Source organism: Schistocerca piceifrons, chromosome 5, assembly GCF_021461385.2.
Source record: "Schistocerca piceifrons isolate TAMUIC-IGC-003096 chromosome 5, iqSchPice1.1, whole genome shotgun sequence".
Taxonomy (NCBI): Eukaryota; Metazoa; Arthropoda; class Insecta; order Orthoptera; family Acrididae; genus Schistocerca; species Schistocerca piceifrons.
This window is the reverse complement of record NC_060142.1, coordinates 176217560-176223559: the sequence shown is the minus strand read 5'-3', so window position 1 is coordinate 176223559 and position 6000 is coordinate 176217560.

The window sequence follows — 6000 nt, the reverse complement described above, 5'->3', positions numbered from 1 at the left end:
AAGGCCTTCAGCCGTGGGCATTCTTTAAACGACATTTTTTTTATAAGAAGGAACGGGTTTATTTTAAATTGTTTGTCTGACTTGTTGTTAAGCCCTTTAGCCGTTGTTTCAAATTTGTTTGTGGCCTTCAGCCGTTCAATAAGTTAATATTTCTTTAACTAGGCTTTCAGCCATTCCATTGTAAGTTTAAAGGGAAATTTATTGGTTGGTATAATTGTTTATTAATGTGTTTTAATTATAGTTACCCTTCAGACGTATAGTGTAGGCCCTCAGCCTTCAGCCCAGAAAGCATCACAAGTTTTCTTTAACTAGGCCTTCAGCCGTATTGTTATTTCTGATCTTTAACTCAGTGTGTAAATAAGGGATTCTTACAAAAATAAAGTGGTGTGTTTGACTGTACATCTTACAGTAACTGTTTACGGCTCCATCCACAACCGTCACCTTATGCTGTGTGCTCTCTGAGTACCTACCAACCAGGTATCAGTCATGGTTTAGGATGCCATTTCCTTTCACATCAAGACTCCTGTGGTTGTCATCTGGGACATTCTTACAGCGCAACAGTTGGGTCGACGATATTCTACACCGCGTTTTGTTGCTTTTCATTACAAGACATCCTTGGTTTACATTTCAGCAGATAATGCCAGACCGCAGACGACTAGAGATTCGACTTCTTGTCTTCGTGCTTGCCAACCCCTTCTTTTCCCACCAAGGATATATCAGCGACTGAGAACGTCTGGAGCATTATGGGCATGGTCTTTCAATCATCTCGGGATTTTAACGATCTAGCACGAAAATTGGACAGAATAAGGCACGATATCACTCAGGCCGATATACAACAACTCTGTCAATCAACGGAAAGTCGAATAACTGCTTGCATAAGGGCCATAGGTGGAACAACGCTTTACTGAATGGCTCAATTTGTGAAGCTATTTGTCGTGAATGCATCAACCAATTTTTCTGAAATTGTGCTATTGTTTTTGTCATTACATGTACAACACCTCTACTGATTTCCTTCCCATTCCGATAATTCCTTCGTGGTGCATTTTTTTCCTCTCTTTATCTTGAGTACCTTTCTTAATGCGTCATATGCTCGCCACGTCACTGGGCGTTATTCATTCTCGCGGCCAGCAGCTGTTATCATGTTTTGGCACATGAGTGCATAAGCTCTTTCATGTACCACTTGCATCAAAAATTGTACTATCCTAATTTGCGTAATTAATAAGAAGCGTAGAAAATTTGATTGCAAAATACCTCATAGTGTTGTCTTAAGCTGTACGAGGTGTAACGAAAAGGTTTTGCATTTCTTTCAGTAAAAGTTCTTCGCACATAGAGGAACCAAATGTCTAATGAGCATAAGGATTTGAAAACGCTTTATCTCCGTGTCAGAGTTCGCTTTCAACTTCTTTTTACAATCCCATTAATTACGGGAAACGCACAGGAACAGAATTATCAAGCATTACATGAAACGTATTCTCACGTGGAATGTTAAAGCTGCCCTACTGGTTACGTTTGATTAGAATGTACAGGAAGTTATATAATTCTTAAGCTGACCACCAGTGCCTGTTGTTCCAGCTGAACAAATGTAATGTTGACACATGACTCACTTCACTGACCTGCTAGCATCAAGCACAGAGCATAAACTATTCAGTGTTCATCACGGGCTGTGCAATCACGTATAGCATCACCTGTTAGTGTTCATCATGGTACTGTGCAATGGAAGGTTTGTCAAATTCGGAGATGGCAGACTCCTATTTGCTGTACGGATTAGCAGCCGGTAATGATCATGGTGATCGACGTGTGTTGGGAGAGTTTTCCAGAATGACGGTGCGCCGGCAAGAGGATATTTGAAACATTTGGTCGCCATCTTAGGAATCACGGTACATTTAAGCCTACTATTCGTACTGCAGAAGAGCTGTATGGACGATGACACCTCAACCACAGGAGGAACTTCTTCGTGTAGTTCCGAAACACTAGTGTCAGACAGTTAGCTGCACCAAACGGTGTTGGTTGGTTGGGATTAAAAGGACCAGACTGCTACGGTTATCGGTCCCTTTTTCCAAATGCTAAGAACACCCACAGAGAATAAAAGCGATTAACAGAATAGAGCACAGACGACACAGAACAAGAGAAACTGAGACAAAGACCAGACGAGACGAACTAAAAACACACAGAGCATGACGGTGGTTGGCCGACCATAGAAACAAAAAAGAGGAAAAGCCAACCACCAAGAACATATTAAAAACTCAGGTTAAAATCAGAGGCTAAAAGCCAGAATAAACACTAAAAAACATAAACACTCAGATTAAAAGAATAAAACGCAAAACTAAGTCCAGCATGGCGGAGTCATCTATTAAAAGGGCAGAGAGCGTGTCAGGCAGCGCAAACGTCTGCCTGAGCACGGATAAAAGTCGACAGTCCAACAAAATGTGGACCACTGTCAATAGCGAGCCGCAGCGACAGAGAGGGGGACCCTCACGACGCAATAAGTGGCCGTGGGTAATCCGTGTGTGCCCAATACGGAGTCGGCAGAGAACAACAGACTCCTTGCGAGAGACTCGCAAGGAGGAGTGCCACACAGTCGTCGTCTCCTTGACGGCACGGAGTTTATTAGAGGCGGTCGGACCGCGCCATTCAGCGTCTCAAAGCGAGATAACTTTGCGGCGTAAGACTGCCCTCAAATCAGTCTCCGGAAGGCTTATGTCTAGAGTGGGTTCACTGGTGGCCTGTTTGGCCAGGCGGTCAACACGTTCATTGCCCGGGATACCGACATGACCGGGGGTCCACACAAAGACCACAGAGCGGCCGCAACGGGCAAGAGTATGCAGGGACTCGTGGATAGCCATCACCAAACGAGAACGAGGGAAACACTGGTCGAGAGCTCGTAAACCGCTCAAGGAATCGCTACAGATCACGAAGGACTCACCTGAGCAGGAGCGGATATACTCTATGGCGACCAGCTCAGCAGTGGAAATGCTGCAGCCAGCCGGCAATGAACATTGTTCGGAATGGTCCCCTAGAGTAAACGCATAACCGACACGACCAGCAACCATTGAGCCGTCAGTGTACGCAATTCCAGAGCCCTGATACATTGCAAGGAGGGAAAGAAAGCGGCGGCGGAAGGACTCCGGAGAGACTGAGGCCTTTGGGCCCTGTACCAATTCCAGCTGAAGGGAGGGCGAGGCACACACCATGGTTGTGTACGTAGAGGTGCCCGGAAAGGAGGCGGAAGAGGTAAAGCCTCAAGCTCAGAGAGAAGCTCTCGGACGCGGACCGCGATCGTACAACCTGACCGGGGCCGACTTTCTGGCAGATGGACGACCGATCGCGGGAAGAGGAGACGATAGTTTGGATGCCCGGGCAAGCTAAAACCATGGGCAGCATAAGCGGCCAATAAATTTTGGCGCCTGAACCGCAATGGAGTGACACCTGCCTCCGCAAGTATGCTGTCCACTGGACTGGTCCGGAAAGCACCAGTGGCAAGCCGTATGCCGCTGTGTAGGATTGGGTCCAGTACCTGCAGCGCAGATGGGGATGCTGAGCCATAAGCCAGGCTCCCATAATCCAGACGAGACTGGATAAACGTCTGGTAGAGCCGTAACAGGGTAGATCGGTCGGCGCCCCAGCGGGTGTGGCTCAAGCATCTCAGAGCATTTAGATGCCGCCAACGCGCCTGTTTAAGATGCCGAATGTGAGGCAGCCAAGTCAGCAGGGCATCAAAAACTACACCCAGAAACCTGTGGGTCTCCACCACAGCAAGGAGTTCGTCGGCAAGATAAAGCCGCGGCTCAGGATGGATGTTCGGCGCCGGCAGAAATGCATAACGCGGGTCTTGGCAGCCGAAAACTGAAAACCATGCGCTACAGCCCAAGACTGCGCCTTGCGGATAGCGCCCTGTAGCTGACGTTCAACAGCTGCAATGCCAGTAGAGCTGTAGTAAAGGCAGAAGTCGTCAGCATACAGGGAAGCGGAGACAGAATTTCCCACGGCCGCAGCGAGCCCGTTAATGGCTATTAAAAACAGGCAGACACTTAAAACAGAACCCTGTGGCACACCGTTCTCCTGGACGTGGGAGGAACTATATGAGGCCGCGACTTGCACGCGGAAGGTACGATACGACAGAAAATTGCGGATAAAAATCGGCAGAGGACCCCGAAGACCCCATCCATGAAGCGTAGAAAGGATGTGATCACGCCGTGTCGTATCGTACGCCTTCCGCATGTCGAAAAAGACAGCGACCAAGTGCTGACGGCGGGCAAAGGCAGTACGGATGGCCGACTCCAGGCTCACAAGATTGTCGGTGGCGGAGCGGCCTCTACGGAACCCACCCTGAGACGGAGCCAGAAGACCCCGAGACTCCAGTACCCAATTCAAGCACCGGCTCACCATCCGTTCAAGCAACTTGCAAAGAACGTTGGTGAGGCTAATGGGATGGTAGCTGTCCACCTCCAAAGAGCTCTTGCTCGGTTTCCAAATGGGGATGACAATGCATTCCCGCCATTGTGACGGAAACTCCCCCTCGACCCAAAGACGGTTGTAAAGGTCGACGAGGCGTCGCTGGCAGTCCACTGAAAGGTGTTTCAGCATCTGACAGTGGATGTGATCTGGCTCAGGAGCGGTATCAGGGCAAGCGGCTAGGGCACTACGAAATTCCCACTCACTGAATGGAGCATTGTAAGATTCTGGGTGGTGGGTGCGAAACGAAAGGCTCCGACGTTCCATCCGCTCTTTAATGGAGCGGAAGGCCAGTGGGTAATTGGAAGAAGCGGAACTAAGAGCAAAATGCTCTGCCAAGCTGTTGGCAATTTCGTCGGAGTCTGTACAAACTGCTCCATTCAGCGAGAGCGCAGGGACGCTGACAGGGGTCCGATAGCCATAGAGGCGTCGGATCTTGGCCCAGACCTGCGATGGAGAGACATGAAGGCCAATGGTGGACACATACCGTTCCCAGCACTCCTGCTTGCTTTGGCGGATAAGGTGGCGGGCCCGCACGCGCAGTCGTTTGAAGGTGATGAGGTGTTCAATGCAGGGATGTCGCTTGTGACGCTGTAGCGCCCGCCGGCGATTTTTAATCGCTGCAGCGATCTCAGGCGACCACCAAGGCACAGTCCGCCGCCGAGAGGACCCAGAGGAACGGGGAATGGCAGATTCGGCGGCAGTAACGATGCCGGTGGTGACCGATTGAACCACCGTATCAATGTCATCATTAGAGAGAGGCTCAATAGCGGCAGTGGAGGAGAACAAGTCCCAGTCAGCCTTATTCATAGTCCATCTGCTAGGGCGCCCAGAAGAGTGACGCTGTGGTAGTGACAGAAAGATTGGAAAGTGGTCACTACCACACAGGTCGTCATGCACACTCCGTTGGACAGACGGTAAGAGCCTAGTGCCACAGATCGAAAGGTCAATGGCGGAGTATGTGCCATGCGCCACACTGAAGTGTGTGAAGGCACCATCATTTAAAATCGAGCGATCGAGCTGCGACAATAAATGCTCAACGGTGGCGCCTCGACCTGTTGCCACTGACCCACCCCACAGAGGGTTATGGGCGTGGAAGTCGCCCAGTAGCAAGAAAGGTGGTGACAATTGGTCTATCAGCGCAGCCAGGACATGCTGCGCAACATCACCATCCGGTGGAAGGTAAAGACTGCAGACGGTAACAGCCTGTGGCGTCCACACCCGAAGAGCGACAGCCTCTAAAGGTGTTTGGAGAGGGACGGACTCGCTGTGCAGAGTGTGAAGGACTTAGAGGCAGACGCCACCAGACACCCTTTCGTAAGCTGCCCGGTTCTTATAATAAACCCGATAGCCACGGAGGGTGGGGGTTCATATTGCTGGAAACCAAGTTTCCTGAAGAGCAATGCAGAAGAAAGGGTGAAGGCTGATAAGTTGTCGGAGCTCAGCTAGATGGTGGAAGAAACCGCCGCAGTTCCACTGGAGGATGGTATTGACCATGTCCAAGAAAGGCGTGACAGGACTTGGAAGGCAGATTACGCCGCTGGGTCA